The sequence below is a fragment of the Marmota flaviventris genome, chromosome 9 (assembly GCF_047511675.1).
Source record: "Marmota flaviventris isolate mMarFla1 chromosome 9, mMarFla1.hap1, whole genome shotgun sequence".
Taxonomy (NCBI): domain Eukaryota; kingdom Metazoa; phylum Chordata; class Mammalia; order Rodentia; family Sciuridae; genus Marmota; species Marmota flaviventris.
The window spans coordinates 123,392,311-123,416,408 of NC_092506.1; the positions used below are offsets into that span (position 1 = coordinate 123,392,311).

General features: G+C 34.8%; 1 pseudogene; it reads left to right on the forward strand.

The window, feature by feature from the left end:
* Positions 1-540: 540 nt before the first annotated feature.
* On the forward strand, positions 541-22,247 carry LOC114078860 (transport and Golgi organization protein 1 homolog; annotated as a pseudogene).
* Positions 22,248-24,098: the final 1,851 nt, after the last annotated feature.

Below are 24,098 nucleotides of genomic sequence, written 5' to 3' on the forward strand. Positions count from 1 at the left end.
GCTTTTTAAAAAGAGTATCATCCACAAGTGGAGAAAGTAACATAGGACTGGAGTGAGCAGGGAAGGAAAGCCCAGTCCGAGCAGTAGTCCTTTAGAAGGGAGCAGGAGAAGCATCTCCTCTTGTGTCTGCACTTTTGGGGCAGGTACCTGGTGTCTCAACACATTGACAAAAGGGTTTTGCTCTGGGAGGGGCTGGGAGGCCTGACTTTCTCCTTTTTCCTAGTCTCTGCCTATAATCCCCTTCTGCTAGTTCCCTGGCTTCCTCCAGGGCCTTCTAAATCGCAGGTCCTCTCCCAGTTCCAGGGTCAGGTGAGCCTCTTTCCTCCTGGAGTCCTTTCATTTGGACTCTTCCGCTGCACTCTCCTCGCGCTGTCCCCTCCGTGCTCCGTAGTTGGTTCTTCCCGCTCCCGGCCCCGCCCCTCGGCATCCTCCATCTGCTCACTGCAGTCCGCCCAGTGGCTTCGTCTGATGACACGTTTTACATGCGTTGGGCGGAAAGCGCCTGCGTGGAGGTAGGCAAAGTTCACTCCCAGTACCCGCCCCCTGCGCTGGGTCCTCCCGAAGTAGGAAACGGTGAAAGAGAGGGTCCTGTGCTGTTCTGCAGGGAAGCGTCGCTTCCGCTCAGCTGTCCCTACACCATGGACTCAGTACCTGCCACTGTGCCTTCTGTCACTGCTTCCCCGGGGAACCCGGAGCTCCTGGGACTCCTGTAGGTGCTCTACGCAGCCCTCATAGCCAAGCTACTGGAGGTAACGGTCCCATTCCCAGCGAGGGACCCCAGCTCTGGCAGGCGGGTGGCTGAGTTCTGGCGGAGTGGGTGCACTGACTGTCGCGGCGACGGAGAAATGGAGTGTGTCAGGCCCAAGGCAGGCAGGACGTGACTGTATTGTTAAGCGAGGCCGGTGAGGGTGTACTTGAGCTTTCCCCACTTGCACTTTTTTTTTGACGGAATAGAGGTGACAACCTCATGTTATGTTCCGAAATGCAGCCAGCAATCGAAACAGCTAACATTACTACAGGTCTTTTCCCTACGGAGAGTGCTGGGGAATTGGGCCCAAATGACAGTTATCTCTCATTACGTGTAGAGGGCGGTGAAAATAGGGAAGAGTAGGCAGGTGTTTAATGCACTGCCTTTGAGCAACCATTTAAAATTAGGCTTTGAATTTTATAGAAGGATGTTAAATTCAGAGAAGTTTATCTAAGCCAGTTTTCAAGAGTTGTCTGAAATTACATGTCACTTATCTGTTTATATAAGAGTGGAATGGAAGTAAGATTTAAAATCTTATACGTATATCATCATTGTTTTTATTTGTTGCCATAAAATTAATTAGTTCTTTCATATATTTAAGTTTTTGTCTTAAATGAATTTTTAAATTATAAAAACCAGGTTATCTAAGAGAAAAGAATGATCCAGAGGGATTCTAGCCAGGTGTTAGACAATGTGATGATATAGGGCCTGTTACAAACTGGAAATGTATGCTCAATTTAAAGTATTTAGATTCGGGCTGGGGTTGTGGTTCAGTGGTAGAGCGCTTGCCTAGCATGCATGAGGCACAGGGTTAGGGTTAGGGGTTCAATCCTCAGCACCATATAAAAACAAAATAATGTGTCCACCTAAAACTAAAGATACATAAATAAATATTTTTTAAAAAGTATTTAGATTCATTATACTTGAAAACACTGCAAGTGAACAAAAAGTATGAGACTGCCAGTATCCTCTCTCTTGAAGAAGCTATTGGAAAATATTGAGGAGGTGGATTTCTGATGAGGAGGTTGGTTTAGAATTGCCATGATTCTTTGTGACTGTTTTGTTATAAATTTAAGGTTTTCCATTTCTTCTAATTTGTCTGTTTCAGCTGTTTACTACATTGCCTGATGATACTCAACCTGGGCCTGATTTTTATGGACTACCATGGAAGCCTGTAGTTTTCACTGTTTTGTTTGGATTTGTATCCTTTGTCGTTTTCTTTTGGAAAACTATTCTTGTTGTGAGTAAATTAACTTACTTATACCTTAGCACATAAGCACAAGGATTATTTTATATAGTCACTGGCCCCCACCTTTTTTTTTTTTCTTTTTCAGTTGCTAAAACACAAATTAGTGGTTTAAGTCAAACTAACCTTATAAAATAATTTAGTGTGGGTGCAGTTGGTAGAACTGGTAATTCTTATAGCCATCCTGACCAGTAGTTTCATATGTATCAGAAGTTTTAAAAGTGGGATAAAAGATGGAATAGGTTAGATAAATATCCTTTTATGTAGCATATATGTCTAGTAATCTATATTAAAGAAATAACCATACTTTGAAGATTTTGGTAATGTTTTTCAGTGGAACAGTGTATTAGATTGAAGACTTAGCACAACATAATTCATTTAAGGGTTATTGTATGTTCGCTTAATGTAATAGTAGGCAGATTTATCTATTTCAAAGCTTTGAGGTACAGAAAATGCTCACAATTAAATGTGAAGTGGAAAAAAAAGCAGAAACTAAGATTTAAATGTTGATGAACTGTATGTTAATATAAACACATATAAACAGGGGGAAATGCTGCAAAGAAATACAGTAAAATGAGAAAAAGGAGATGAGATAATTTTTCCAGTCTTTTATATATATTTTTCCCAGATTTTATGATTTGATCATATGTTCAGAAAATACCTTTTTATTTGGAAGTATAGATTATGTGTTGTCCAAAAATCCATTAAATGTTTTGTTCATTTAGTCTTTTTTTTGTTCTGAGCAGAATTAGTCCATCTCTGTGTATGTGTGTACATATATGTATAAGTGTGTGTGTGTGTATATGTATATATATATGCTTATACATACTTATGTTTGTACTGTAGGTCATTCTGTTTCATAGTTATTTAACATAATTGGAAGAAAATTATTTTAGGTAAATGGGCTTTGCATATGAAAAGCCTCACAGTTAAAGAGGCCAAAAGCATTGGATACAAATATTTTCAAATCTGAGTGTTCTTTTTCTGATTTCTTAATTATATCAGATATATCATTGTTAAGATAAGTTTCCTCTCCTTGTACAATTGAGTGTAAAATCTCTTAAAAAGTATTCCCTTCTTAAATAGAAGAATCGTTTGCCTGGATTCCTGTGAGGAATTTTCTAATCTCATTGAACTTTTTCTCAGCTAAAAGAAAAAAGGAAATAGAAGGATAAAGAGAGGGGAAAAACATTAAAACATTTTATATTTCTCTCTCTTGTTTCTTTCATTTCAAGAACCCCGGTACCTGTTTCTCTTTTTACTAGGTTATGTGGGATCTGGTTCCTAGCTGTTGCTCCTCAGTTTCAGCATTTGACTTTGGAGCTTTAGTCCCTTCCTTAGATGACTGCTTTTATGCTACTTCCCATTTTCCTCTGTTGTCATTTTGAGTAAAAGGTTAGCAAGGCTATGACATTAAACAAATGTTCATTTCTTTCTGTGTTGGGGTTTTCTGAATGCAATTTCCTATTACGAAGATCCCATGGATGATCCTTGGACACATCTGAGTATCCCATCACCATTTATAACATTTGAAAGGACAAGTATATGCTAAGTTACAAAGAAATTTAGTGATGTTTTTAAAAAAATCCTGCTTAGGTTTTATTATCAGGCAGTTTATTGCTGTCTTTAGGAAATGATTGTTTTTGTCCTTTCCAGAATATGTTAATTGTCATTTCTCTTGTTGCTTGTGCATTTTCTTCTAGCAGTCTTACCTTTCAGATTTCTTGCTATATGTTTAGTGGTTTGCAGAAATAAGATGATGTAGCCTCTTAGTTTCTAAATTCAGCCAATAGCCAAATTTAAATTGGAGTTCTAAGATGTTTTCTGGTGAGTGAAAGTGGCATATCTTAGTACAAAGATATGCCTTTAATATTGTTTCCTCATATTCCTTTTGAATAGTCATTGTTTCTAGACTTTATCCTGGTTATTTAGAATTGTCAAGTAAATGATTTTGGTTACACACACACACACACACACACACATACACACACACATCTTTACTGTGAAATAAGGTACATATCTTAGTGTTTTTATGTCAGAGGCTATTTATGAAATATCACTACCAATTAGATTTAAAAGGCTTGTTAACCTTTACTTATTTTTAATCCTATAAATTATTATCCTGAACCAGAATGTTATTAAATTCTCACTTGGTTATGATTCTGACTGTTGTTTTAGGAATGCTGTTTCTATTGAGCAGATGTTTGACATCAAATTTAATCTTTTTTCTCTCTTCTAGGTAAAAGATAGAGTATATCAAGGTAAATTTTTAGGTTTCTTAAACTTGTAATAACCCTTTGTATTGGTGTTTGATGTGTGTTTTATGTATGTTAGAAGTAGATACAGTGACTTTTAATGTTTATTATCTTTTTTACCTCCTGAAAATTTTACTATTCCTGGGTTGCTAGCATGGATAATAGAGTAGATGATGATGGTTCCAACTCTGAGATAGGAGATAAAGAGGAGGAACAAATTGTGGATAGGGAGATGATGATAAGTTTTAATTTGGGGCAGATTAACTTTGAATATTGATGTAATGCAGATGTATTACATTTGAAGAGTATTTCTATGCTAATGATTTAATCATGCATTAAGTAATTGAGTAGATAATTTAAAGAATGGTAATGTGCATCAGTATGCTTTCATTTCTGTTTTTCTTTGCAAAGAATTAAATGATTCCATTTTCTGAAAAGAAAGTGTTTTGAGAAGGGAGGAATATCAAGCTACAACACTTTACTGTATTTCCCATCTGTGAAATAATCTTAAATTGAAATATCATTTTGGATGGGAGGGGTACCTGGGATTGAACTCTGGGGCACTCTACTGAGCCACATCCCCAACCCCCTATATTTAGAGACCAAGTCTCACTTAGTTGCTTAGTGTCTCGCTCTTGCTGAGGCTGGCTTTGAACTTGGGATCCTTCTAGCTTAGCCCCCTGAGCCACTGGGATTACAGGTGTGCACCACTGCGCCCAGCAAAATATCATTGTTCTTATATTTTTCTTAAATTTTAATAATTTTTATACTCTTATTGCTAATAAGCATAGATTGCTTTTTAAAAGCATAATAGTTATGCTAAGAAGTATTTCCTCATAGTACCATATAACATGTCTTTGCTTTTAGTAGATTGAATAGTTGAATTTCATTTAGTGATTGTAATAATCTTGTGTATTTCCCCCTTTTAGTCAATGAACAGCAAATTTCCCAAAAGGTGAACAATTTCACGAAAGAAAATGAACTGAAGCAGAAATTGTCAAATTATGAACAGAAGGTATAATTATTTTTTTTTTGTTTCGTTCTCCCTTGGTTCTAGCTTAAATCATTTCTACCTGTTTTAATTTAAAAATCGTATTTTAAAATTTTTGTTTCATTATTTCCTACAAATCATCCAAATTCTAAGCAGTCATATGTATTAAGTACTGCTTTCTTCTGGAAAAGGGTCACTTGTCTGGAACTTGTATAGTAGCACTATAATTTGTTTGTCTTAATTCTGAATGCTTTATTTACATAGATGAAGGAAGAGGTCAAAGAAATCATGAGGCAAAATATGATTCTTTCTGATGAAGCAACTAAATATAAGGTAAAAATCCCTTCTTTGGGGGGAATTACATTCTAAACTCAAAAGTAAATGTAATGAGTGAGTAATCTTGACACCTTTTTTTCCCAGGATAAAATGAAGCTTCTTGAAAAAGATAAAGAACTTCTGGATGAGAGAGCTAAAAGTCTTCATGTTATGTTAGAATATGAGAGAGAACAGAAAGCTAAGAATCAGGACTTGGTAAGAGTTTTGCTGCTAAGTGTTACTGTAATTTGGCTTTTGAAATATTTTGTAAAATTGGTTAAGTTGAACTTAGTCCAGCTGTTAACTAAAGTAAGATTAGGAGTCAAGGAAGTTGAACCCACTTCTGCCCATTTTGTGGAACTTTTAAGTACTGATACAACAAATTATTTTTATGGGCCTAGGAAATATTTTTATTCTCAACCTTGGATAATTTTCATATTGCTTTGATCTGCCCTTGGAAACATGCAGAACAACTAAAAAACTATTGTCCAGTTGAACAGTATTTGTTTACTTTTTACTTGAAAGAGTAATGAATTAATCAATTTTCTCTACTTAAAAAAATTTTACTTACATATTTCATTTTCAATTTCTATAAGTTTCTGTAATTACATAAAAGTTGAAAAAGATAGTAGAGAGTGTGTTCTGAAATATCCTACCCCCAAGTAAGCTTGATCACCTAGCTGAGGTAGTATTTATCAGATTTCTCCACTGTAAAAATTCTTTCCAATCCTTTTCATATTGTATTCTTTGGAAGTTACCATGCACAGCCCACAGTTAAAGTATGAAGAGTTACAAGCTCAGGATGCAGCTCATGGTAGAGCACTTGCCTAGCATGCATGAGGCCCAGGATTCAGTCCCAGGCATTGCAAACAAAGATTGCAGAGTTATGTCCACTTCCTTAAGGAGCGAGTATCTTTATAAATTTTTTGGAATTCTTCTGTATGTGAGATTAGTCTATTCTCCCTTAAATTTTATCATTTTTTACTTCAGATAAGAAAATTTTAAAAATGATCTTGGGAAATTTTTTTCTCTATCACTAGAAAAAAAATTTACTAATTTGAACTGGTTTACTTGAAACAGTAATTAATTAGTTAATTTTCTATGCTTTAAAACATTTTATTTACTTATTGCATTATGTTTTTCTATACTTTGACCTTTTTTTCTGGTTATCTCATAAACCGTAAGGTTGTGGATGCCATGAAATATTTATGACTTCATTTTCCCTCATCTCTTTCAGTTCTTGATTTTTTGCTTAGTCCAAAGCTGGATCCCCTGCATTTACCTGAAATGTAATGGGATGGCTTGACAAATATTTTGTTGTGTTTATCTTTTTTAGTATATATATATATATATATATATATATATATATATATATATATATATATATATATCAGTATTTCTACTGAAATCCTAATGCATATTTTGTGTTCTGTTTTCACCTGGCAGATAATGGAAAATAAGAAATTGATAGAGAAGCTTAAAGAAGTCATTTCAGTGAATACTGCTGAACTTTCAGAGGTAAAGCTGCCAACTCTTGCTAACGGATATTAATACTACATCTTAGTTTTTTTGCGGACCAAAAATTTGAGGTGTGCTAAAATGTGCAAAAAATGAGAACTATATGATGTCTGGTTTGGGAAAGTATAACTTTGTTTTTTCTTTGGAATTAATTCACTAACTGTAGTGTTTTGCATTAGCTTCAAATTATCCTTAATGAAACTAAGCTTCGTGAAGAGAAGGTGAAGTTGGAATGCTGTCGGCTTCAGAAAGAAAATACCATGCTTAAGAAGAAGAAAGAGCAGGTAAAGAAAATTTGATGTCATACATAATGTAAACTAGAGAAGTGAATATCATTATCTTGTATCTTTCTTGGATCTGTTTCTGAGGTAAGGAATATTCATGTAGGACCTTTACTAGATATGCAAAGTTTAAACAGTGCTCCCCAAATTGAGTGCATATATTTGTTCTCCATCTGTTTTGGATTTTTGGATTATTGCTTTTCTTATCAAATATCAATCAGTTATTAACTTGCATAGCCTCAAAGAAACTTTTTAAACCAGAAAATTAAGTATTTTATGATCCTCTTTTGAGTAGTTACTGATTCACCGGCCAAGAGAAGATTACATGATAAGGAGTCTAAATTTAGGAGACAGTCATATGTGCCCAGCCATTCCTGCTGGAGGTAAATTATTTGAATTGGCAGCAATTTTCTGGGGAATGCAATAAACAGGGTCAACTTCCTGATAGCTCTGATGTTCTTACTGCAGCTATGAGAGTTGGGGCCACTCTGCCCTCTTCCTTAACCAAGGTCTCAACCCCCTCGATTGAGGCAGGCCACCGAGGAGTATGGCTCTCTATTTCTTTGTCTAAGTCTTGTAGTCCTGATGTATCCAGTGCAGAAACCTCTCCCTAACCCATAGGAATTCATATGTTTTGACTTTTCAGTTGCAGCAGGAAGTCAAAGACTGGAGTACATCACATGCTGAGCTCAGTGAACAAATCAAATCATTTGAGAAGTCCCAGAAAGATTTACAAGTAGCTCTTAGTCACAAAGAAGATACTATTAATGTAAGTTTATACTCCAAATACATGTTTCATCTCATGAATTCTCCTGAAATCTTCTGAATTAAAATCGAGAGTCTTCCAACCTTTTGCTTCTTTTCTAGGCTTCGACTAATTGTATCACACAGTTGAATTGGTTACAATGTGAATCTGAATCTGAGGATCAAAATAGAGAAGAGGAGTCAGATGAATTAACCAATGGAGAGGTAGCAGGTAAGATCAGTCTCAGGGAGGTTGAATCCTTTTTTGCTTTCCTGTCTTTAATTAAGTATACAGATGCCACTTTTCAGCTGGCTGAATTTCTTCTTAAGCTTCAGGGTTGTAGACACATATCATTGGATCTATAGATATGTCTGTTGCATTGGCAGAGGTGGGTTGCTGGGGTATAATGTAGCAATAGGCATGTGAAGAACACTGACTTTTTCTATCCCATTGAAAACTAGTAAGTACACTGCAGCTACAATAGTCACATCCTATACCTCTAAGTATTGAACATTGTACAGTAAGAGAAATTTATTTCTTTATTCAGATGATACTTGATTTTGATACTCATCATCTCTATGGCTCTGTGGTTTTAAGGTCCACAGTCAGTCTTAAGAGTCCGGAGGTAGTTGGAACCATAAACTAAGGCTGTGAGAACAGAGGCTAGAGACTATCAGAAAGCTAGAGAGGGAGTGTAACAGTGTTTACTGATGAGGAAAATATTTCCAGATGTTTTCTCCCAAGTTGGATATTGCTTACATAGCAAGTATTTCAAACCACACCTGGTAGTAGATTCAGGGAGAAAATAGAGGATTGAATCTTTCTAAATAAGACACTTACTTGCCCAGGTGAAGATAGATCTGAGAAGAAAAGCTTTTATCTTACAAGAATAACATAGATGACATTTCAGTTGTGCAAACTAGAAATTCACCTTTTTTTTTGTTTGTTTTTAAGACAGACACAGTACTTTTATTTATTTTTATGCTGAGGATCAAACTCAGTGCCTCACACATGCTAGGTGAGCACTCTACCACTGAGCCACAACCCCAGCCTGAAATTCACCTCTCTCTCTCTCTCTCTTTTTTTAAATCTAAGCTTGCAATTCTCTTAAAAGTCATTAGTCTAATCAGTTTAGTTATTTAATTGATTTTTTTGTTTTGTTTGAACACAATCATTATTTAGTTTGGGGAAGTGAGGAGAATATAGAGTTAAAAGTAAGGAAAGAAAAAGCTAAATTCTTTTGTTTTTTAGGTGATCCGAATAAGAAGATCAAAGATCAAATTAAGCAGATGATGGATGTCTCTCGGGTATAGTTCTTTGTAAGAGTCCCATAGTGCCTGTGAATTCTTCCTGTGCCTCACTTTTAAGAATACCTCTCTTTTCTGCAATTTTTAGACACAAACTACATCAGTAGTTGAAGAGGATCTAAAACTTTTAAAACTTAAGCTAAGAGCCTCGATGTCCACAAACTGTAATCTAGAAGGTGGGTTCTTCTTGAGAAGAAATTGCCATGTTGGAAAGACTTAAAATTTTATTGGAAAGATAAAGAATGGCTTCTTGCTTTCATGCTTCTTACTTTTCTTGGCACTACTCCCTCAAACAAGTTCTTAAGTCCTTGTACACATATAGAGATAAGCTTTTTTATCCTTTACAGACCAAATAAAGAAATTAGAAAGTAACTGCAGTTCACTACAGTCTTCTAAAGTTGGACTGGAAGAGGAATGTAAAACTCTAAGGCAGAAAGTGGAGATTTTAAATGAACTCCACCAGCAAAATGAGATGGCACTACAAAAGTAAGATTTTCATTGTTTGTTATTGTTATCACTGTGTGAACTAATAGATAATTTTATCTTTTCTTAAGATTATTTACAATTTCTTCTAGTTTGTAATAAGTAGAGATTTGTCTTTTTTCCTTTGTGTTTTGTTTCCTATAAGTTGCATTTTTCTTTCCATCATCAGTCTTAAGAGTCCTGAGGTAGTTGGAACCATAAACTAAGGCTGTGAGGACATCGTAATCAATTGTCAAATTCATATGAAGGCAGGAAGTGGTAAACTGGTATTAACAGTCACTGATGTGGAAACACCTCTCAAAGATCTAGACCCTTTCTATGATCCCACTATTTATTTTAATTACCTTTCATTGTGATCAGTTATGTAATTCTAATGTTTTGAACTTGTATCTCTAACTCTGGACCTTTAAAAATACTGAGTGATTTGGAATGACATGTTTTAGTAGAATAAAAACTTCAAAAAGGAATAATATTTACTTATTGATGGTACAAGTTTTGGACTTGAATATCTCAGATGTTCACACTAAAAATTGAACTCTGGCAAGGACCTTAGGAGTTATGATTACAGAAGTACTTGTTTGTAGTATATATTTATATATTAATCTTCTCAGTGTGGGGCTAGTTATTTTTTGAAAGTTCATTTGAAGTTTTTAATCCACAAAAATACTTGAATTCTCTAAAAATAGTTTTTTTGTGTCAGATTTTATTTGCACCTGATTTTACTCTTCGGCATATATATATATGTGTATATATATATATATATATGTATATATATATATATATATATATATACATATATATATATATATATATATATATATATATATATACACATATATATATATATATATTTTCTTGTAAAGCAAAGACAGACCTTCTTACAGACCTAACTATTTTTAGGTATTTTGACTTCTGTTGCCTAATTAATGCATTAAATATTGAAACCTTTCCATTAACTTTTCTAAAATTCTGTGATCTCCAAGCGACCTTTTTAGAATCTCAAATATTTGTTCAGGCCAGTTCTAAATGCCTGGCCTGTTTCAAAGAAACATTTCTCATTTTATCACTTTTTTTTTTTTAAAGAACACTTGTTTTCTGTGTCCCTACTAGTAATATGAATGACCTAAATGGCAATTAATTTTCTTTGTAATGCAATTAAATTGTAGCACTATTTTCCTCAACTCCTCCGAAATTCATTGTCATCATCTGTGGTTTGTACTCTTTTTAAAAACTCATCCCCGGGTACTATGTTAGTTCATGCCTGTGTCATCTTTTCTGTTCCTAACCTAGATCATCTGTCTTCATTCTCCATTTTTTATATTTTTTATATAACTTATTTCAAATTCTTAGTAGTTTTCTCTATAGCCGCTTGAGTGGACTTTCTAAAATGTAAGTCTGTCCATGTCAATATGTGCCTGTGGTTTATGAAGAATTTGCTTTCTATTTGATGACCTGTTCTTTTTTTCTTCCTTGTATCTTTTTAATAGTTTAAATATTTTTAATTATTTTCCTCATCCCCTCTGTATAAGCTTGATGTAATCATAAATTATAATGGAATTATAATTATATAATTATAATTTTATTCATCTTCTCATAATTTAAAGGCCATGGTATATATTCTGGATTTAATAAAAACCTGACATAGATTAATAGGTTTGTTATTTTTTTTTATGGGCTTTAAGTAGCTCCTGAATCAGATAACTGTTGTGGCATTGTATGTTAGTACTTCATACACTGTGAACTCCACAAGACATTCATTCAATTTATACACATATTTAAAGTTTCTGTAGTTCTGCATTCTACACTGTTTGTTTCTTATTTGAAATTATTTTCATTCTATTTGAACATTGTCCTTTAATGATAGATTTGATTAGTGTATCAAAGTAGTACAAGGATAAACAGAGAATAGTATTTTATCCACTAAATATTGCTACCTTTATAATCTGTATTAGGTTGACATGAACTTCATGATTAGAGTTAAAACCAGTTTCCATTTTTAAAGGATCTTTCTTTTGGCTACTGAATTTTGACTGTTACTTAGTTTTAGCAATTTAAAAATATCCAATTAATTACCATCTGTTTTAAATTTTTTCTTTAAGGAGTCCATTATCATTGTTGTTTGGTCTTATCCCTCCCCTAGTTCCTGTAGTCATTTCTCTGTTTTTTTAACTGTTGTATTGGGAAGTGCCTAGGTGTAGTTTTCCCCACCCCACCCACTTTTTCCTCTTGCAGTTATGTTGCTTGGGACCATTAAACATTTCTTGAATTTTCAAGTCTTTTTCTAAATGTTGATTTTACCTCATTCTCTCTTCTGATTATAATAATGCATATTAGAATTTGATTTCCCCTGCCTCCTACATTCTGGATTTACTTCTTCTGGATATTTTCTTCTGACCTGTCTTAAAAGCGCTAGGATTTATTTTACTTCCCAAATCTGCTGCTAAAATCATTCATTGAGTTTAGGATTTTAAAAAATTCAGGGTTTAAAATATTATTTTAGTTGTAGATGGACACAGTATTTTATTTTAATAGGATTTTTTTTTAAGAGAGAGAGAATTTTAATATTTATTTTTTAGTTTTTGGCGGACACAACCTCTTTGTATGTGGTGCCGAGGATTGAACCTGGGCCGCATGCATGCCAGGCGAGCGCGCTACCGCTTGAGCCACATCCCCAGCCCGACACAATATTTTATTTATTTTATGTGGTGTTGAGGACTGATCCCAGTGCCCCACACATGTGGGGCACGTGCTTCACCCCTGAGCCACAACCCCAGTCCTATTTCAGTACTACAGCTCAAACCCAGGACCTTGAGCCATGTGCTCTACTATTGAGCTACCTCCCCAGACTCCTTGCTCTTTCGCATAAGGGACTAGGGTCTTACTGCTTTCCAAGCTATCTTTAATCTCATCATTCTGCCTCTGCCTCCTGAGTATCTTCCACTGTAGGTAGGTCACCACATCCAACTATTTCTTGGTTTTATAGTTTCTAATCCTTTGACAAAATTCATAATCTTTTTTTTCCTCTTTTGTGGTGCTGGGGTTTGAACCCAGAGCCTTGTGCATGCGAGGCAGCACTGTACCAACTAAACTATATTCCCAGCACTGAAATTCATAATCTTGACTTTACTTTTTTGACTATATAAAAAGCACAGTGATTTTAAAACATGTGCGGATAACCCCATTAGGTGGTTTCCTTTTCTGTGGGATTTTTTCTCACAGAATTTTGTCTTATGGAGTGCCTGGTCAGTTTTGATTGGCCAACATTGTTGTGATAATTATAGATGAAATTTGAGGACTAAGATGAAGTTATCTTCTTATAGAAAAGTGTTGAGGTTACTTGAGTAAGATTGTTACTTTAAACTTAGTCAGCAATTAAGATAATTCAAAAATGACTTGTCTTTTCAATGTTTCATTATTGTTCCTTTTGGATTTTTTGCCTGTTCATCACTTAAGTGTGCAGTACTTTCTAATCTAAACTCAAAGGCTAGGGCTTTTATTAAGGGTCCCTTTATTTGTAGCCCCAAACACTTTTTTTTCCCTCTAAGCCCAGGAATTTGATGAAGGCTTAGTTTAGACTCATTATATCTTTGTGTTATCTTCAATATGTGGGTGAACCTAGGAGAAAAGTACCTTAAAGTGCCAGCCTTACTTGTAATTCTGAGATTCCTTTTTCTAATGGATCTTGGCCACATACATATATCTTCACTGCCTTTTTAGCTTGGATCCCTTCAAACACAATTTTATATTCTTATAAAGATGTTTTGATTGTTCTTAGTGCTCTCAGACTAACTCTTTGATAATTGGAAACAAAATTCTCTCTGTCCTTCAAGATTCAGTTTTCTCCATATTCCTTCTTAAGCCAGTGGGGAAAATTATTATATTCCTTTAGGCATCATTTATACCTGAAACAGTGAGCTCTTTTATTCTTTAGCATCTTACAAGGTAACTAGTATATTATAGCCACTCATAAAATACTTGCTGAAGAATTAAATGAGAAGCTATATAAGAATATATAATCCCCTTTTTCTATTTGGTATCAATAATCCTTTTTTACTATAGTTCTTCTGATTTATGGAAAATTAAGTTTCAAGTTAATTATCTTTTGAATTGGAACTATGGCTAAAGTAGTACAAGGATAGCAGAAAATAGTATTTTTTAAATCATTAAATGTGGCTACCTTTGTCTCAGTAGATGAACATCTTGAGTTTCATGATCAGAGTTAAAACTTGTCAGTAGATAATACTCTGATCGTGGGTCAGTTTGGCTTCTTTTTCTGGTTGACAGACATTATCAAAACTCAGATTTGTCTTTTTGCTTAATTACAATTCTTTTGAAATAGATATCTACAGTGTGAAAAATGTTCTGTGGTTAATTGCATAGCTAAAAGACATATTCTAGAAGATTTTTTCTTTGACTGACTATATCTTTATTCTGGTGCCAGTCTTGGATTGAGAAAAGAGTTCCTCCATGACAAAGATATACTTAGTGTCCTACCCATGGCAGAAACGAGAAAAGAATTATCCCCTGCTTTATCCTAATATGTTTAATTATGTTAGGTTGATCAGTCCTGATCTTCCACATTGAAGTAAAGTGAGTTTTTGTTATCTTACACACAGGAGACTTGCCCTTGGGGCACATGTTGTTTTCACATTTATTTTATTTACTGGTAAGTAGAGAATTAAGAGGAGAAGTTAGAAAATGTAAGTGATTTACCAGAGTTTGATTTACGAAATTGCAGGTTTGAATTCCTATTTTATGTGCCTAAGCATTTTATAGAATTGTGGGAAGTGATATTCACAAAGAGAAACTTTTGATTTGATAACTGGCTTTATTTTAGGAAACTGAGTCAAGAAGAATATGAGAGACTAGAAAAAGAGCAGCGGCTGTCAGCTGCAGATGAAAAGGTGGTTTCCCCTGTAGAGGAAGTTAAAAATTACAAATGAGTTCAGTTTCTAAAGGAGGGTGTCAATGTCTAATGAACTAGTGTTAGCTTTCTTTTTAATCTTTTTTTACATTATGTAGATAGAAGAAAATAGCATGGAAGTATAAATAACGAGAGAATATGAATACATTCAATTCACACAGGAGAAAAAATAAATTCCAACTTAACAAATGAAAAATGTTAACAAAAATTTACTTATACCCAATGGGCAAGACCATAGGGAACTTGGTCAATGCAAACAGTTCTGGGGGTTTTGTATGTTGTAGTAATTCTTTAAGAAATCAGTTTGCTGTGTGATGTATCAAGACCCACAAAAGTGTGGCATTTGATAGACCTTGGAGATCTTCTATGGATATAATTTGAAAAAAAGTTTTAAGGAGGAAGATATTTCTAGCTGAATTACTTGAGAACACACTGATGAACAGTTAAGGAAATTATAATTTATCAATTCAGAATCTCTAGCAATTAAATGATAAAGAAGTTATTAGTATTAGGTTTTTATTTCATTCATTTATTTATTTTTGGTGCTTTACTACTAAGCTACATCCTTAGACCTTTTTTTCACTTTGAGAAAGGGTCTCAGTTGCATAGGTTCCCACTTAATTGCTGAGACTGACCTCGAACTTGTGATCCTCCTGCCTCAGCTTCCCAATCATTGGGATTACTGGCATGTGGCATTGCACCTGGCCTGTAGTATTAGTTTTGATCACACTGGATTCATATAACTATAGAAATGTTTTTCTTATGTATGATAAAGTCTTTAAAAGTATAGCTGATGGAATAAAGGGAAAATGGTCAGAATGTTTCAAATTTTATTCAATTGTTGTAATTCTTAGGCGGAGAATTGAAGAGATGGAAGAAAAATTACAGAAAACTGAGCGCTCATTTAAAAACCAGGTAGTAATTAATACTGTCCTGTAGTTGCAGAATTCTTTGATATCTAATACAGACAATTATAGGCTATTATAATGAGTCCCTAAAAACATTTTTTTTAATGTGTTGTCTTTTTCAGATTGCTATGCAAGAGAAGAAAGTTCATGATAATTGGGTAAGATTTTTTCCCCCTTTTCTTTATTTTGTGCATAGCCTACCGCAACTGAATTTGAATATTTTCTCTTTGATAGCTCAAAGCTCATTCTGCAGAAAGAGCTGTAGCTGAAGAGAAAAGGGAAGTTGCTAATTTGAGACAGAAGTATGTGATTTTGGTACCTTACTATATGTTTTATAGTGTTTTAAGATTATGCTAGATATTATCTATGATAGATTGCTGTTTCATAATTTAGCCCATTCTTTCTCAATATTCAAGACTATTGGAAATGGCCCAAAAGATGGCAATGCGGCAAGAAGAACCTGTGATTGTAAAACCAATGCCTGGAAGACCAAATTTACAAAATCCTCCTCGGAGAGGTAGGGAGCACTTTGTAAAAGGAGCTATTTTATTTCTTGGTGCAGAATTATGTAAATTACTTTTTATTTCTGTGTGTAATGGTTATGAAATAATCTGAATGATTTGCTAAAGCGGGAGGTGGGGGTTGGTGTCAGGGAGAAGGCTGCCTTAAAGTAGTAACACGGCATTGTTGTCTTTAGGTCCCCTGAGCCAGAATGGCTCTTTTGGTCCATCCCCCGTGAGTGGTGGAGAATGTTCCCCTCCACTGACAGCAGAGCCAGCTGGGAGACCTCCTTCTGCTATCCTTAATCGAAGAGATATGCCTATAAATGGATTTGGTGAGCATTCACATGTTGCTGTATAGTAAACTGCTTCAAGGTTTTGGTTTTTTTTCCCTTTTGAATATTCTAATGAAAACATAGAATTTGGGCCTGTACAATATATAGAAGATAATTTCTTACTTTATCTTAGTGAATGTTTTCTGTAAAATCTGTTCTAGAATAGAAAACATTTTTTTTTTTCCTGGAGGTCCCTGTATTGTTTTTTTTTTTTTTTTTTCTTTTAAATTTTACACTGTGAAGTGTAAACCTTTGTCTTTAAATTAAATCTCTATGATGTTCCTTTCCCAAATATTATAAAAGTAGCCTTAAACTTTATGTATCATACATATTTCCAATATGAAATACTGAGTCTTATTTCCAATTCTAAATAGGACTGTAGTCTTGGTAAGATTGGAATTCAGGTTATACAGATTAAAGAAAAGCCAGCCTACACATACTTCAAGTCTATAGCTTAAAGTTTAGGACCAGTACTTATTAATCTGCTGTTCTATCAACCCAAGGCAGTTCTTCATTTTATTTAAGTCTCTTCATAAATTGTGATTTACTATTGGGCAACCCATTTTTAAAAATATTTTTAATTGTAGATGGACATGATATCTTTATTTTTTAAATGTGGTGCTGAGAATCAAACCCAGTGCCTCACACATGCTAGGCAAACACTCTACAACTGAGCTACGACCCCAACCCCTGGGCAACCCATTTTTAATGTTGCTTTCTAGTTATTGTTGAACCCTGACCTGTCCACCAGTGGTTGATTTCTTCTGAAAAATACATACAAGGGCTCTGATCTTTCTTTCCCAAGGGTCAATGGATGGACCTTTACCTCGTACTCAATGGTCTTCTGAGGCATCTGGGAAACCCGTTGCCTCTGGTAAAGGGACCAAGTAATTTCAAAGAATCTGTAATTGTGGATGCAGGATTTTTATTCTTTTCATGTTAGAATAAGTCTGAATCCATTCTTTGATCTCTAACAGACCCAGGATGTGGTCCAGCTCACATGAACAGCAGCTCCAGAAGTTCTTCTCCAGCTAAGGTGACAGATGAGGGCAAGGTAAGTTCTGTAGTTACTGTGAATCATGTGGTCGTGCAGGAACATGTAGCTTTCCTACAGTACTTGCTCTTTGCTTTATCCTTCTTTGTGTTCTATTTGTACTATCCCATTTGTTTTTTAAAAAGCAAACTGTTCCCCAAGAACCTGAGACCCCCTCAGTTTCCACCAGTACTTCTTTGACTGAGCATCCAGTTGGAGTAAGTACTTAGAGGTTGAGAACTGAATTGGGTTTTATTCTGTGCATTTCTGGGAAGGATATTCAGAGCATGACACTGATCTTGTTTGCTTTAAAACTGCATGCAATATTGAGCTTACTTTTCTCCTTAACTTGGGAATGTTGCTTAAGTGTGTACAACTATAATGAACTACAGAATGTGAAAAGTTATCACTCTATATGGTGTTTTGTGTTGAATGTTCTAAGGCGAAGTAAATTCATTATAAAAATTATATAATTCATCATTTTTATTTTTGTTTGGAAGAATGCTATTTAAGAATTCCTCCATTGTGCAAACCCTATTTTGAGTGATTTGAATTAGATTGGTATCAGATTTTCTGAAAGTGACATACTGTTTCAGTGAAACAATGATAATCTGAGATGACCTCTTGAGCCAGTCCCAAGCAATGGTCTCATTTGTTCACATAAGTACATTCTCTTGTAACTGTGTTGCTATTATATCTGGTAGGTCTTCTGCAGCTCTATAATAAAATAAATTTTTAATTGTTCAGTTTCAAACCCACTACTCATAGGACATGATAAATCAATATCTCAAATGGTGTACAGTAAATGAAAGTAAATATTAAAGCCTTGTCTTCCTTGGAAATTTGTGTATATAGCACTGTGTTGGAAAATACTTCTCAAGTGCCAGTGTATATATATTCCAGGAATATACATCTCTGGAGAAATCTAAGGGCAGCTTAGATAAGATCCCAAACCCCTTTGTAGTAGAAGATTTAAAAGAGAGCAAAGACCCGTTGTTAGGAGTAGAGGTGGGAAAAGCATGGCTTGGAGGCAAACCTTGGAATTGAGTTCCTTTAATATGCAGTGTGGCCTTCAACAAATTACGATATTCCATTTGCTTTTGTTCCCTCTTACTTAAAACAAGACAGTCTACTTAAAGATCTCAGAGGTTGAATAATATATGAAAGACTTACTGATGATACTCTGAATAGTAGCTATTATTAGATGGGTAGAGAATGCATGTTTCATTTTATTCTGTTCATTCTTAATATGGAAGTAATGAGCTATTGTGATGAAAGGGAAGTGATGGGGAGGGGGGACTCCCTTTGATATATATTGTAGTGAATACAGCATGACATACTGGTCAGAAATCACCTCTGTTAATAACCTCTGCCAGTCCTCTTGCCTTTCCATTTCCTGTGCAGATATAATCAGTAACAAACTGCTCCCTCTTGTGGCATCCTTCTAACTTCTGTAAGCTGTCAGTGGGAATACACAGGAGGGGTGGGGAGAGTTTTGTTGCACTGATGGTGTTCTCTGGACAGATGCTTGTTTTGGGTTTTAGCTTTTATCGGTGTTGGTACTTTGTCTTAATACATAGGAATTTTAAAACTTTTAACTGCTTTCAAATCTTAAATTGCAGGTTAATATGGCTATGAAAGGGCCCCCTCCTTTCTCAGGGGTACCCTTCATGGGCCCCCCGATGGGACCCCCTATGGGACGGCCTCCACCACCTCCCATTTGGTATGGACCGCCACTTCAGTTCCATGGGCCTTTTGGGCCTCGGCCAATTCCTCCACCATTTGGTATGATGATCTGAACAGTAGTGATTGACTTATAAATCACATTCATCTTTCATTTCTATTGCTTGCTAAAGCAGTTGGTTGCTATCTCAGGTCTTAACAATGAAAGGATGAAGCTGAGTACATTTTAACTTTTCCTCCAGTTTTCTGGGACATATGGGACACTACATAATCTTATACTGAGATAGGCAATAGCTATCTCTCATAGATAAGGATAAGGTCTATATACAGAAAAGCAAGAAATATTACTTCTGCAGATGTTTGTTGAAAATCTGTTGCTATGCACTGCAATGGATGGAAAGGTGGATGAGACACATGCCATAACTTAAAATTTTGTCACAGATATGAAAATCCTATAACATAAAGTTTGTAATCACCCATAATGGAAGCATAAGCAGTAGGTTATAGAATATAGAAAAGGAAAAGTCAAACCCTCCTTACCTTGAGAAAAGTCAGAGGGAAGTGTTAAAGAGGAGGATTTAACAGTGACCTAATAAATGTTGCTGATTTAATTAGGTGGCTGTGGAAGGCCTTTTCCAGGAGGGCATGCACCTTGATTCTGATGGCATGTGTAAAGTCCATGCTGAAATACTTCATGAATTTTTAATGGATACAGTAATAAATAGTGGGATTTCCTTTTATCAAAATTTCTTTGATGTAGTAAAGTTCTTATTTCATAATCTATCATCTTGTCATGGTAAATTAGTACTTCCAAATATAAATGGAGCTCTTGTGAGATAGAAATAATTCTGCAATTATATAGTAGGGAAAGAAAAAAGACAAGCCTGGAGCTAGGTAGAGCCATGTTTAAATCCTTAATATGTTGCTTCATGGCTGGTTGGCCAAAGGCTATAACCTAAACTTGTTCCATCTCAGTTTGCCTCATCTGGCAAGTCAGGATGTTCACCAGTTGATGTTCTAGGCTTGGGAGAAATTAAAGACTATATTAACATACTTGAAATCACCCTAGTTCAGAAATTTCTGGGTATTTACATAACTTCCTTTTTATTTTCCAGGTCCTGGTATGCGTCCACCAATAGGCTTCAGAGAATATGCACCAGGTGTTCCACCTGGAAAATGGGATTTGCCTTTTGACCCTCGTGGTTTTTTTCCAGGACCCGCACCATTTAGACCTTTAGGCTCATTTGGCCCAAGAGAGTACTTCATTCCTGGTGCCCCATTACCACCTCCAACTCATGGTCCCCAAGACTATGGGCCACCACCTGTTGCAAAAGACTTAATGCCTTCAGGCTTTAAAGATGAACCTCCACCTACACCTGATTCTCAGAGTAGTGAGGGCTGTTCACAGGCCTTAAAACTGGGCCCATAAAATTAACCTCTGACACTTAGTCAGAAAGTGGATTATGAACTATTCATTGTGTTAAAGGATTATTGGCTTCAAAATATAAAAGTTTATTTTAAATGGTTTGTGTTTTTAGAATGAAGCTGCCTTGGCGCAGTACACATTTTGAGCCAAAATATTTTCCCCCTAAATATCCCCCACTTAAGCTAGAGTATCCTTCCAACTTTAAAACGTGCAATAAGGAATACCTTTGTTTTAGTTAATATAGCATATACAATTGCTAAATGATTTAGAATGTCATAATTATGGACATTTCCTGTGGAAATGCTTTAAGAACATGTATTTCCATTATCCTATTTTTAGTGTATTCCAGTTGATAGAGAAATGGTGTTTTATAAGCTTGATTTTTCTCTTCCAATATCTGGTCACAGAGACTGTTATGCTAAAAATGTTTACTCAAAGATCATAAACTTCATTTTCCTTCTTGCTGAAGTTCTTTGTTGTAATAGTTCATGAAAAATTGTTTATTAATATTTCCCAAGTGTCTTTTGATTCATTGGATCGTCATGAGACTTTGTGCCATTGGGGAAGCATGTAAACTCACTCTCAGAACTGAAGATGGTGACTTGGCAGCATATTCCCTGTTGCTCACTGTTAAGGAGGCTGGACCTTGGTCAACTGTGAACTTCTACAGAGGATTTCTTTTACTTGTGAGAAGTCTTGTGGCTCTATTTTTGTAGCACATTCATGTACTTTTTTCTAACCATTGTCCATGTGAGAATGGTTTTCTGAGAATGAGTTTACATTAGTAGCAAGAGTTGTTTGACCTGAAGTTCTACTGCTTTTGCCATTATTGCATTATAACAGTAAAATATAAGGTGGTATGTTGTGTCTATAAAAAATAAGGAAATTTCTTTTTAAAAATGTACACACACACTCTTCTCTTTCCCATACCTTGCCACTGATTTTCAAGGAATATGATAAAAAAAATTAGAAAAGTATAATCCTCTGAGAAAGAATGAATGAAACTCTTAAGGCTTATAATGTCTTTAATTAGCAAATATGGGCTGAATTAAATTCTTTTTTTTTTTGATAGATACTCAAATATATTTTATTTAAAAATCAATTAAAGCAAGTCCTGAATCTGTAACTACTGTCTTTAAAACAATGTTTCTAAGAACTAGCTCTCCAGAGCTGTAATTTTAATTACGGCAATTTTAACAGTACATTTTAAGAGGTTTAAGATTTAAATAAAATTATAAAAGCCTGGTACTTTTGTTTACTGCTAGACCATATTCTTCCATTCTTTTAAGTTCTAGGAAGTAATAGGATTGTTGAAACCTACAACATAACATATCATTGTTCTTTTTATGTCCCCTAAGTATTCTGAAAATAGGGGCAAAAGCTTCAGTTTGAAACAAAATCTCTGTGAAACAAAATCTCTAAACTACTGAAGAATTCAATCTACATAACCTCCATTTAATATCAGAAGCAGCAGCTGTGTGTAAGAGGAAAACCATATAATAGCTTATGCCATTTTTAACCATGTAAAATAAAATTTAAGTCACAAATACCAATTTTGAACGTATCTTTCAACCTCTACAGGACACAAGGCAATGCTGAAGTTACTATAACTTCTAATTTTAAAATAGCATTTAAATAAAGGTGATGTCAGTTAGGAAGATAGATTTTCAAGGAAAGGCAGATTTATTTTTTTATTCAAAGCAACAGTAGTTTTCCCTCTAAAGCCTTTTTTGTATTTATTCTATTAGTAAGCTATAATGTGTTCTACGTAGTTTATCTGAGCAGTTCTGAACCCACCCATAGTTGCCTCTCCTTACATCCATCTGATTGTACCACTTCTGTAGCAAAGCCCAAGGTAGCTGCCCATATACAGGTTGTGTAGAGAATACTGTCCCTTGATTCAATTATACTTTTGTATCTCAAAAGTTTTAGAAGTCCTCTCCAGAAAATTGTGTTTGAGTTTAGTTACTAAAATCATTTCATTTGTGAAGCAGTAGTGTTTCAACCTGAAAGTATTACTGCTATAGTTGTAATTATTGTCCAGTGACTCATCCCCTCCCACACTAGAAAGTAAATTTAAACAACTAATTTGTGAGATACAGATTGTTTTGTGTTAATTGCTTCAAGATAAAATCACCTTTTTTTTTGGGGGGGGGGAGGTTTGGTCATTCAGGTCTGAATTAAAGCTAAGCTGATGACAATGTTCAATTTAAGTTCATTTAATGCTGATGAAAGACATTCATACAAAGCATCCTTTTTTTTCATATAATCCCATTCTTTGGTGGCAGCTGGGGTTGTGGCTCAGTGGTAGAGTACTTGCCTAGCACAGGCAAGGCCCTGGGTTTAATCCTCAGCACCACATAAATAAATAGAGGTTAAAAAAAATAAAGCATTCTTATGTGAAGGATGCTAAATGTTTCTTCATATAAATTTTCACTTTGAGGGGCTGGGGTTGTGTGTGAGGCACTGGGTTTGATCCTCAGCACCACATATAAATATAAAGGTACTGTGTCCATCTACAACCAAAAAAAAAAGGTTCTTTTTTTTATTATCACTTTGATATACATGTTTTATAGTCTATGAGAAAACAAAGAACAATGTATCAGTTTTGCTACATTTTAATAGTAGATTTTAAGGGAGCAACATCAAACATCAGTAACATCAAACAAAAAGGTACTGAGTACTCCACAGGGTACAGAGTGCTGCCCAAGCACCTTGGAAAGTTTACGTGACATGGAGAAGATGAGGCCCTTCTCTTGAGAAGTTTACAGTCTGGAAATTTTGACTACTCAGAGTTTCAGTTGAGTGAACATTTTATTAAGGCAAATTCTTCATTTCCTAGAACTACTGTAGACTGAACTATTTTTGCATTTGTGAAATTAACCCAATCCAGATGAAAGACTAATTTTGGCCGAGAATTCTTTCAGGCTCATATTTATTAATATTCATCTAGTAAACAAAATTGACCTAACAGACAACTGAAAAATTAAAGACTAGATCTCTTGAAATGCAAGGGCTAAAACAACTGTTATTCATTTTAAAAAGCAAACGGATGGTATCATTAGGGTTTACACTAGTTTAAAAATAGGCCAAGTATTGCATTCCCTTCATGCATTGTTCATTTAAAACAGTGAATATTAAAATACATGGGTTCTACATGTAACCCACAAAAAAGCTCCTCACAAATCTTTATGTTCTGTGTATCAAATATCCACCTCATGTACTATGAAAGTTTTATTTATGTCTCATCATTAAGTTAAAAGTAATGTAAATAGTGAAATTATAATAGGCTAATGACCTGCATATTTTCATATGAATATCAATATATCTAAATAGGAAATAAATGTCAGTTGTATCTACCTATATTATAAAAAATAGAATATCTTTCCAGATTTTGCAT